The sequence below is a fragment of the Sceloporus occidentalis genome, unplaced genomic scaffold, assembly GCF_023333645.1.
Source record: "Sceloporus occidentalis isolate IW3139 unplaced genomic scaffold, rSceOcc1.0.p SCAF_6, whole genome shotgun sequence".
In the NCBI taxonomy this organism is placed as follows: Eukaryota; Metazoa; Chordata; class Lepidosauria; order Squamata; family Phrynosomatidae; genus Sceloporus; species Sceloporus occidentalis.
Window position 1 is genome coordinate 133,372,745 of NW_028316986.1, and position 11,933 is coordinate 133,384,677.

At 42.4% G+C, this 11,933-nt stretch overlaps 1 protein-coding gene across 2 annotated transcripts in view; it reads right to left on the bottom strand.

The window, feature by feature from the left end:
- The window catches only part of LOC149311407 (DNA primase large subunit-like), a 113,001-nt gene extending 112,209 nt beyond the window's left edge, over positions 1-792 (bottom strand). Inside the window, exon 1 of one of the 2 annotated variants that reach the window (XM_089528564.1) lies at positions 604-792. The gene's annotated coding sequence lies outside the window, so the exon portion shown is untranslated. Of the gene's footprint in view, positions 1-427; positions 515-603 lie in introns of those variants that run through there. The other variant, XM_089528565.1, reaches the window with a different exon arrangement.
- Positions 793-11,933: the final 11,141 nt, after the last annotated feature.

The window sequence follows — 11,933 nt, forward strand, 5'->3', positions numbered from 1 at the left end:
TATGAAGTCATATATAAATACACAAGTGCTCTCTCTCTATATATATATATATAGCTTGTATATCACTTTATATATGACTCATATATATATATATATGAGAAACTCTCTCTATATATATATATATACATGACTATATATTTTAAATCTATATAAAGTCATATACAAGACATATATGAGACTATAACTGTATATATATATATATATATGACTTTATATACATGACATTATCCCTCTCTCTCTCTCTCTCTCTCTCTCTCTCTATATATATATATATATATGAAACTCTGTATGTATATGACTATATATTCGAAATCCATATAAAGTCATATATACATATATATATATATATATATATATACACACACACACACACACATATGACTATGTATACATGACTATTTATATGCGCCTTTATATGGATTCGAACCCTGGTCTCCCGGAGTCAGGGTCCAACACTCAAACCGCTTCGCCACTCAGGCGCAAACGCGCGCTGCTGGAAAAGGACCCTCAAAAGCCAGGGACACCCCCCGCGCGCGCACCTCTCCCTAACGACCAATTAACGCATGCGCGCCACCCCTCCCTCTGGATCAAGAGCTCACTTACAGTCCCTTCCCGGCGTTCGACGGCCGATCTCCCAATTTCCCGCGCAAAACACCGCCAGCCCCGCCCTCTCCCGCCGGCCCGTGACGTAGCCTCGCTTCCTCCTTCTGACCCCGCCCCTTCCCTCCGGCTTCTTCCGTATGCGTCCCTTTGTTGCCACGGCAACGTGCGCACCACCCCGCCCGGCCTCTTTCCTTTACTTCCAGGGCTTCTATCTTATCCCCAAGGAGGAGGGACAGGGACACGTCAAGGCGGAAGTAGGAGGGCGGGCCGGAAGTTGGTAGGCGATGGAGGCTTCTATGGCTTTGTGAAGAGGCCATAGAGATAAGGGAAAAAAGGGTTAGGGACAGGGTACACGTCCGGGTTCCATTTGAAGGCCGCCCAAAGAGGAAGGGGAATTATTATAGCAGACGACTATACAGAAGCCTTAGCCATGGTTTTTGCCCCAATGTCACTCATAAACCATCATCCCCATATATATATATATATATATATATATATATATATCACTGAATTTCATGGCAATATTTGTCCCATAAACAACCAACAAAGTTGCATGGAGTGGCTGGAATGCCCAAAAGCAAATAAAATGTTGGTCCACACAGTTATAATAATAATAACAACAACAACAACAACAATAATAATATGTTTATTTCTTGCCTGCCTTTCCCCATGGCTCAAGGCAAGGAACAACAATAATGAACAAACAACATCAGTTTAAGAGACATCAGTTAAAGCACTCATCGGTTTAAAAAGGCAAGACCTACACAACGAGTTAAAACAATACACATTTAAAATCTGTAACAATAAATCACAACCACACAGGCTTGCAAGCTTGTTGTTGTTGTTGTTGTTGTTGTGTGCCTTCAGGTAATTTCCAACCTATGGCTACCCTGAGGCGAACCTATCACAGAGTTTTTCTTGGCAAGTTTCTTCAGAGGGGGGTTTGCCGTTGCTTTCCCCTGAGGCCGAGAGAGTGTGACTTGAACCCTGGTCTCCAGAGTCATAGGCCATTATGTACATCCGACTTGATCCATTGTAAGATGTTGACTGGAAGCCTATGTGAATATTTATTTAACAATAATGCATAAGCTTATTAAACTCGTAAATTGCATATATTTACTACAATGATGCAGTTTGAACAACCAGTGGAATAATTACACTATATAAACCATCTAGAAAATGATTACACAGTAAAATTATTGAAAAGTAACCATCATGTAAGGTATCCCACCATTAAACCTTAAAAGAATAATCGAGGGGGGAATTTACCTCCTCCAAGGTTCTTTTAAGGCATAGGATCTTCAGACTTCAGGTTCTGCAAAACTTACATCATAAACTACATGAACTCTGTATCTTCTTTAAATTGACTTATCTTGGAAATTGTGGACATTATCCATTTCTGATTGTTCCCTTGATGATTATTTATATGATTTTTTTATAGTTTCGTTGTTCCACTGGATGTTCAAATTGTATTACTGTAGTAAACACATGCAATTTGTGAGTCTAATAAGTTTTTGCATTATTGTCAAGTATTCATAAGTACTGGACTTTCCTGGTTAGTCTTTTTTGTCACACAGGAGTTTATCACACTAGCGAGATCCCGCGGGAAGATGGGATTTAAGAGATGAATTAGAGAAAACCTGGAAATGCCGGAAGTTTATCACACGACGTGGCTGTTAACGTGAAATAACGCAAAGTTAAACTGAAGTTAACCCAGAGGAAAAAAACAGCAGATTTTTACTTTCGGAGAATTCCAAAAGTAAAATGACTTTGCGTCATTTCACTTAGCAATTCGGTGTGATAAACTTCCCAAATTTGCAGGTTCTGTTTACATTCGAATTTAATTTAACTCTCATTTAAATCCTGTTTTCCCACAAGATCTCACTAGTGTGATAAAGCTCTCAGTTTAGAGACCTTCTGTGCATAAGGGTACACCGTACATTGCCCTATATTTCCCTTTTGACTGGAGGCCTATAACACCTTTTGTATTATGTAAATCTGGATCAAGAAAGAGCATTCATTTCTGAGTTGCTTTAAATAAATACAGATTCATGCTAGCAGATGGTCTTTAAGAAAATTAACTAATGTGTTTTACTGCAGGTTTTGTTTTATACAATGTAGGCTATAGGCACATGCTTTTTTAATGCAGAATGCCATCTGGTACGATACTGCTTTACAGTTTTTGAAGGGGGGAGAGGAGTGTCACTCACTGTTGATAACATTTTTGCCTTTTTAATTGATTCTGTTTCTGCAGGGCTCTTGCAAAAGCAAGAGCAGTGTTTTCTTTTGCATTGCCAGCCATTACCTGTCTTGCTGTTCCAAAAAGCCAGGAGTCCTGTGCCAATGTGCCTGTTCGCTTTGTTGTAGCAGCAGGAAGCCCAGATGAACCTGTGGGTCCTACTTGACAAATCATAGTTCTTTACTGAGTACAGTACTTGAAATTATATCCTAAGCATGTACACGTAATGTGAGATGGATTTCTGCTGATAGAAAAATAAATTGTTTGCTTCCATCAATAGAAATAATTACACTGGAGATACTGCTGGTACATTTCAAGTCAGCCCTGTTCACTTCAGATTTCCCTTCCCATAAATAATATTGTATATTATATGAGTCTTGGCAGCATTCTCCAATGCACTTCAGCAATAATTAATGTTGAAAGTAATTGCACATGTATTATACCAAGTTCACACAAATTATCTTTTTAAAAAAATAATTAATAAAACAAATTAAATAACAAATGTGGTGATTAAAAAGCAGTTGCAGGTGTGAGTATAGATAGGGAAATGCCAAAGGAGTCAAGGAGCACTAAACAAATCTTTTGTGAAACCAGGCAACAACAAAAGTTACTATTTACTTTATTAGATTAGCATCACATTATAGCAATGCTGTCTTAGAAGCAACACCTTAATGTTGCCTGTTTTCAAGTCTGTGATGTCAATATCAGAAGAAAGTAAGAAAGGCATAATTAATAAAGTGAAATAAAGCAGGTCTGTAATATGTTTGGTGATATAAGAACATATCTTCACATACAGCCTTGTGACCTTTTACAAAGACTCTTTGAACTGAAATCTTCCTCTACATCCTTTTTATTTCAGGTTAACAAAGGACCCATACAGACAGGCCAAAATAAAGCTGCTTCAGGTCCCTTTGAGGTATGCTGTTTAAATGATGCATGTGTCCTAAAAGGCCAGAAGCTGCGCCAAAGCTGTGCTCCAGTCCTTAGGACTGGAGTGTGGCTTTGGTGCGGCTTCTGGCCTCTTAAGATGCATGTGTCATTTAAACAGCATACCTCTAAAGGGACCCAAAGCAGCTTTATTTTGGCCTGTCTGTATGGGCCATCGGTTCACCTTAGGGTTCTCATGTCATAATTGACTTGAAGGCACACAACACAACAAAGATTACCCTTTGCAATTTTGCTGTATATTGCCACCACTTGGGAAGCGAGCTCTAGACCTGCCTTTTTGCCATTACAAGCACATATTTTTTGCTTGAAAGATAATATTCTATGACACTCTATGATTTTCAGACTTGGATTTCTCATACATGTTACAGTTAATTATAGCTCTTGGTATAGGCTCCAAAACCATTTTTAGTAGTTTTAGTGAGATAAGGCACCCCATCCAGCAGAACTTGAGTTGATATCTTCATAGATGCTTGGTCAATCGCTTCCTGGCTGGTAACCTTCAGTTATACAATCGCTTTTGTCTGTTGCTATATTTGACTTTTATAGAACAAACATATCTTAAGGATTGAAAACATATTTGTTTTTCTGTCAGCTGTCACTGGCTTTGAACTATGGTTTACAAGGTTACCAGGCAGCAGCCTTGCAAAGTGCATATGTATGATTCCTTGACCACCTTGTACAGTTGCTGGAATCCAAATGTGATAAATATTTACCTGTTACACAGGTAGTAAATGCACAGGTATCAGACTAAATGTAATAATGGCAATACTTGCTTGTGTCTTCCCTACGAAATCTCTGCTAACACCATACTTGTGTCCAGTGTTTATTCTGTCCAATCCAATATGCATATAATCTGTGTGTATACATGTTCAGCTCTGGAGGGGAGGACAATTGTCTAATACATCTAGAAATTCTGAGTTCTGATTTTACCTTGAAGCAGAATTGATTAATTCTTTCTCTCTCAAAAGAATGTATTTGTTCACAAGGAAGTCCAGTGAAAGACAAAGTAAGCTTTAAAAAACATTTAATTTGTAGGATGAGATCCAGAAAAGATGGAAGGATAATAGCACAAAAGCTGAGGGAAATGTGTTGAGTTGCAGACTTGCAGTACATAGAAAGTATTTGCTTTTTGATTGAAATAAAGTTTTAAGCAGTCCTCCTCTCATCCTGACCCAGATTTATACACAGTGATTTGCAGGGATTATGGAAAGTCGGGGGGGGGGGCATTGTCACTAAATATTAAGTATCTCATTTGGACAGAAAAAAATTAAGAGGAAATATGAAGTCGAAGGCTTTCATGGCCAGCATCCATAGCTTTCTGTGGGTCTTTCGGGCTATGTCACCATGTTCTAGAAGAGTTTATTCCTGATGTAAGAGGAAATAGTTTGCTGGAGTCCAGAACAACTTTAGTATACAAAGTGGGGGGGGGGGGGGACAGGACTGTCCCAGGTTTAACAAAAACTAAATCCAAAGCATGGTAGACAGGGCATTTTCAGGAGAACAACAAGAAAAGGGTCGTCTTCTATTTTTTCTTTCCCACACACCAGAAATTCCTCCACTCCTGATGTAAAGAATAAGCCACTCAGATTCAAACTAGCAGTCAGCTTCCGGCTTGAATTGTTCAGCTCTATATAACATACTGAGAGCTCTGGGAGGCTACCAAAGGAGAGAAAGTGTCTTGTTTCCTTTAATTCCTTCTGAAACCTCCCTGCATACATACCTCAGAATAGGTCTACAAGGCTGGCTGGAGTCCTAAATAACCACACAGCCTCTAACTCCTGTTACAAGTTGTGGATTAGAGGCTGTTACAGATCCCCACTTAATGGTTCCTATTATTTAGTATCAGAACAAGTATCAACTGTTCTGTAGTAAGGCAAGGATATTTCATAGTGTTAGCCATTTTGCCTATCTTGTTCACTTAATAAATAATATACCAACTTACAGAGAGCAGCACTTGCCAGTGATGCAATTCTTAGTTCTATTGGTCAGTTTCACATGTCAGCAAATGCAGCGGTAGTCATTAAATGTGTGCATGACGTGAACACAAGGAGGTAGAACACGTGTACTTATGTGTTTAACTGTTATTTTGGTAGCATCACAAATTACCATGGAAGAACTTAATTTTTTACCAGATGACCAAAAACAGAATGAATACCTGTTATACTTTGAACCAAATAGTATATGACTCTGGTGATGAACCTGTGACACACGTGCCCTATCTGGCATGCAAAGCTGTCTCCGAGGGCACGTGGTGGCTACAGCAAATGGGAGTGGGAGAAGGTGCGCACACTTGGCCTGCCTCCTTGTCGTGGCTCAGTTTGCCTCAGGAGAACCGGGCCGCGGCAAAGAGGTGAATGGGAAGACTTTCCGCTCCGAAAGACAGAGCAGGCCCAGCCATGAGGCCTCTGCCCCCCTCTCCCAGGCTGCCCCTGCTGATGCCAAGTGGCCTGGACCACTCCCAGCACCGAACCACCTCTTTCCTGCTGCTAAGCTCCTCTCCTCCCAGCATCACCTCCCCTGCCTGCTCCTCTTCTCTTCAGAGGATCCCCCCCCCCCCGGCTGTGCAAAGTGGGTCATCTCTGAGCCGATGCTGGCATTCCCACTGTGCCTTGAAGGACCTCACCTTGTGCCTCATGAAGTGGGCTGTAGCCGTGGCTGGAGCTGCACAAGCCTGCGCTCCCAAATGCCAATACTGCCGGCGCACGCCTGCTGGCTCAGCTGGTGACCTGCCCTTTGGCGGCCACTGCTCAGCCGGTGAGCCTGCTTCTCCGTGGCCTTTCAGGTTAGCACTGGGTTCCGGATGTGGCTGCGTGCTTGCAGAGCTTCTGCCGATGCTGCTGGGAAGCGCCCGATGGCACAGCGTGCCTGCCGCAGCTGATTAGCCTGCTCCACGTGCCCTCAAGATTCCAGCAGGAATGCAGCAGAAGCAGTTTTGAAGTGAGGTGTAATGAGGGCATCCATGGGGTTTTATTGGCAAGATTTCTTCACGAGAGGTTTGTCATTGCCTTCCTCTGAGGCTGAGAGAGTGTGACTTGCCCAAGGTCTCCTAATGGGATTCATGGCTAAGCTGGGATTCAAGCCCTGGTTTCCAGAGTTGCATGCTCAAACTACTGGGTTTCTTTGGCATGGTACAGACCTCCCAAAAAGGGAGGCCTGCCGGTGCCTGTTTTTCATCCACAGGGAAGCCGGAGCCGCCAAACCGCGTGGCTTCCCTGCACAGGAAAAAGAACCTGTTAAAAGTGGGCTATTTTTACCCCGTGCCGGCGGCGTAATGAGTGCGCCAATGGCGCACTCAGTACGTAAGCACGGTGCCACGCGGACACCACACAGCGCTTACGTAACAATGGCAGCACCCATGTATACAGGGTGTCGCCATTGTTACGCCCTTGTCACATGTGAGGGTTGCGGGGCATGTGGGTGCTCCACCATCAGGCAACCCTAGCACGTGACGGGGGCATCACAAAAGGCCCATCTGTACCAGGCCTGAGTTCTTGCTATTGTGCCATGCTTTCTGTGCTTTATTATGCTTGTTGTTGTGTGTCTCCAGTTTGTTTCCAACCTCCCTCCCTCCCTTCCTGGCACCCCTAAGGTGAAACTGTCATGGGGCAAGCTGTCTCCACACGGGGTAAAGGACGGATCACTCCTGTCCTTTCCCTGTCCTTGTGGCACAATTGCATGAATATTATCAGATGATATCTGTCCTTATACTGTCCCTCAGTCGTCTTTCTTGCGAAATTTCGATAAGATTATCTGATGTCACACTTATCCTCTCCTTCTCCTGTCACTGAAGTGGCATGGCCCCTTCACTGTGAATTAACGGAAGCTCCTGTTAATACAATGGCAGGGCCACTGATGGGAGGACAGGATAAGTGCGGACACAATAAGCACGGGATAAGGATGGGATATGGACGGGGTAAGGATGGGAGAGATCCTTCTTACCCCATGTGATAATCTCCCCCCTCTCCACTAATACACTGAGTTGATAGAGACTAATGTCCTCCCCCTTCGCAATTTTTCAACTGCTGCATAAATGCCTTCAGCAATGGCTGATTGCTGGACTGCATTTGCATTGCAGAAATAATCCAGTTTGACACCACTTGAACTGCCATGACTCGATGCTGTGCAATTTTGTAGTTTGTTGTAGCACCAGAGCGCTCTGACAGAGAAGGCTAGATTCCATAGCATTGAGCCATGGCAGTTGAAGTGGTGTCATACTGGATTGTTTCTGCAGTGTGGATGCTGCCCTAGTAGAAAACATTTGTTTTGCCTCCTGTCACCCAAGGTGTGCAGTAAAACCTACTTTTTTGGATGACTCCAAGGGATAGTGAGGCTTAGAAAGCATTCCCACAAAAGGATTTCCTGCTACCCTGTCTCTTTCACCAGTTTTCAATCACAATTTATTGTTTCTGGAGAGCATAGATGTAATATGTGCAGATAGTTAAAGAAGCTTCATAATGACTTTGCTGCTTCGGCGTGCTAGCCAAGCTTGGCCAACCCAATCCAACCCAACCCTCTGGCCATGCATACGGCTGGGTGTGTCTGTTCATCCATGTGCAGAGAAATGCTGTGATTTTCTTTTTCCAAGTGATCTCATCTCCCCTTGCACATTTGAGCTAGAACTAAATTCCTTTGTCACATGATGTTGGACAGGCAAGAGGAAATTAGCCTGGGAGTTCAGGAAAGGAGAAAGGCATAATTCCAGAGCACAAAACCCAAGCAAGTGATCACCAACAATATTAGAAATCTTCAGAAAAATAAAATGCTGAATTCAATAACAAGCCTCCAGTTCACCAGAAATAGGCTTTATTTTTAAAATGTCAGGATAGTGCTCTTCTAGGGTGTTTTCCCCCTTAAAACTAGTTTTTAACTTAGCTATTTCTAATGAATATTGTAGAATTCAAATATATAGCTGTATTAGTCCGCAAAATCAGTACGGAAAGGGATCTTGTAACACTTTTGAGGCTAACTGAAAGAAAGAAGTTGGCAGCATGAGCTTTCCTAGACTTAAGTCTACTTCCTCAGATGCATTTGGTGGAGTGGAAAGTCAGGGATAGACCTATCTATGCCATTAGTGTGTGAGCATGTCAATTCCAATTCAAAATGTTTTGTGTATGGAAACAAAGTGGCAAGTCCAGTTTTAACTAAGGTCGTTGGTGGAAAAAGGCAATGGAAGCTGTAGCCTGAAGGTGAGGGAAATGGCACCAAATGCAACTGAAGAAGTTTAGGAAAGCTCATGCTGCCAGCTTCTTTCTTAATGAATATTGTGTTATAGAAGGTTTGTACATTTTCTAAAATATTGAGGTTTTGGGAGATTTGGGGCCATTTTTATTGTTTAAATTTATGTTTGTAAAATAAAAAAAGGAAAAGGTAATGTGTTTTTATTATTCGAACGAGCTCTTGGGGCCCACTGAGGTTTGGTTCCAGGATCCTGTGGAAACCAAAATCTATGGGTGCTCAAGTCCCATTAAATACAACAGCATAGAGAAATATAAAATGGTGTCCCTTACATATGCCAGCATGGTACAGAGGTTTGAAAGTTGGAGTAAAACTCTGGAAAGCAGGGTTCGAATCCCGGGTGACCATGGGCAAGTCACAGTCCCTCAGCCTCAGAGGATGGCAAACCCTCTCTAAAGAAATGTGCCGAGAAAACCCTGGGATAGGTTTGCCTTAAGGTCGCCGTAAGCCGGAAATGACTCAAAGGCACACAACAATAATATAAAATAGCAAAATCCAGGTTTGCTTTTTGGAAAGTACAGTGAGTCCTTGGTATCCCCTGAGGTTTGGTCGGTGGATACCAAACTCAGTGGGTGCTCAAATTCCATTAAATACAATAGGATAGAAAAATGATGTCCCTGATATAAAACGGCAAAATCAAGATTTGCTATTTGGAATTTATATATTTGTTAAAAATATTCTCTAGCCGTGGATAGTTGAATCCACGGATAAGGAATCTGTATAGGTCTTTGAAATAATCTCAAACCTTGGATGGTTGAATCCGTGGATAAAAAACCTGGGGATATGGAGGGCTGGCTGAGTGCATGAGTGATACATCACATTCAAAATAATGAGCATCGAGTAAGAAAAATGTGTGTATCACTTTGGAAAATAATAAGGTACGCTCATCCTGCTTCTCAGGTTGCTGAGAGCTACAAGGTGTACTTGACTAGACTTCTCCACCATACAGAGGAAGTATGGTTCCCAATCTTTGATGCACAGATGGACTTCAACTCCCAGAATCCACAGCTAGCTGGGCCAAGAGTTAAGAATTCTGGGAGCTGAAGTCCTAAAGATATGGAGGAACATTGCAACATATCACCCTAATTGGAAATTCTAACCAATTTGGGAACGGTATGAGAAACAGAAGTGAATTCTTGCAGAAAGAAATCCTCTGAAGGGTGTTAAGTCCAAGATTAATAGTTTGCTACAGCTGTGTGTTGTTGTTGTTGTTTTTTAAATACAAACTTGCCTTCTTTGATCTAAATAATGTGAAATTGGAATAAATCCAAGGTAAGCCAGCTGTGGCCTGCTGGGTGATGCTGGACCGCAGCTTTGAGCATGCCCCACCACTGGCTCTGTTGACTAACGCTGCTGGAAATTGCAGTCCAAGAACAACTAATATTTGTCCTCATAGAGTTCCCTAATAGAAATTACTACCTTGCGTAGTGATTTGAACTGTAATCTTCCCAGTTGAAGGCCAACACTTTAATCGCTGTATCAAGAAAGCCTATGAATTTAACAGGAATTATTTCCAAGTTAAAATGCTCGCTGCTCTATAATAAACGCATCAGTCAGAAAGGTGTTAAAAGCAGACTGTTGCATTTGTTGTGTTCTATGGGGTCGAACCTTTGTTACGTTTGCATTTTTAGAAGTGGCATGTTTAGTACCCTGAATATTGTAGTTCCACAAAAGAGGAACGGTTGTGCTGCAAGTGTTATCCTCTAGGCCAGTGAAGTTTCCTCATAGATTAGCAGGTGGAGAACTGCTGTGTAAGTGCGGAGTAGCAGTTTGAGTGTTGGACTGCAGCTCGGGAAATTATTATTATTATTATTATTATTATTATTATTAAACTTTATTTATATAGCGCTGTAGATTTACATACAATAACAAATAGATAAAAATGAAACCTGCCAACAGCATACATTATACAGGATAATAACAAAATACATATAAAAGAATAGATAATAATACAGGATAGCATTAGATTACATAAGCAAGCAACAAATTAAAAACATCTTATATCCCATGTCAAAGTGAATATCAAATAACAAAGACTAGGGTTTGATTCCCTGCTGGACCTTGGGCAAGTCACACTTTCTCAGCCTCCTCAGGGGAAGGCAATGGCTAAGCTCCTCTGGACAAATCTTGCCAAGAAAACCCCCTGATAGGGTCACCATGAGACTGAAATGACTTGAAGGCACACAACTACAACAAAATCTGTACAAGACTCTGGTCGGTCTCTGGGCTGTCCTCTGCTTTGAGCCCCAGGGAGCATCTACACTGTAGAAACAACGCAGCTTGGCTCTGCTTTAACTGCCATGGCTCCATCCTACGGACTCCTGGGATGGGATGTGTAGTTTTGTGAGTTGTTCTTGTAATTGTTGTGTGCTTTCAACTCGTTTCTGACTTATGGCAATCCTAAGACAAACCTGCCAGGCTCAAAATGGAGGACAGGCCCTGGGGGGGGGGATGCCTGGTTGAGGCACTAGAGCTCACTCTGACAGAAAAGCCATAGCGCCTCCCCAAACTACAAATCCCAGGCTCCTGTGGGATGGAGCCATGGCAGTTAAAGTGGTGTCGAACTGCTTCATTTCCACAGCGCACACACACAAACAGAGGCATCTCAGTGAGAGGTGTCTGTGGAGAATCCAGCAGAAGGAAGGAGGGGAGGAAGGAAGGAAGGAAGGAAGGGAGGGAGAGAGGGAGGAAAGGAAGGAAAGAATGAAGGAAGGAAGGGAGGGAGGAAGGAAGGAAAGGGGGAAGAAGGGAGAGAGCGAGGAAAGGAAGGAAAGAATGAATGAAGGAAGGAATGAAGGAAGGAAGGGAGAAATGAAGAAAGGAAAGAAGGAAGGAAAGAAGGAAGGAAGGAGGGAGGGAAAGAACGAAAGAAGGAAGGGAGAAAGGAAGGAAAGGGGGAAAGAAGAGA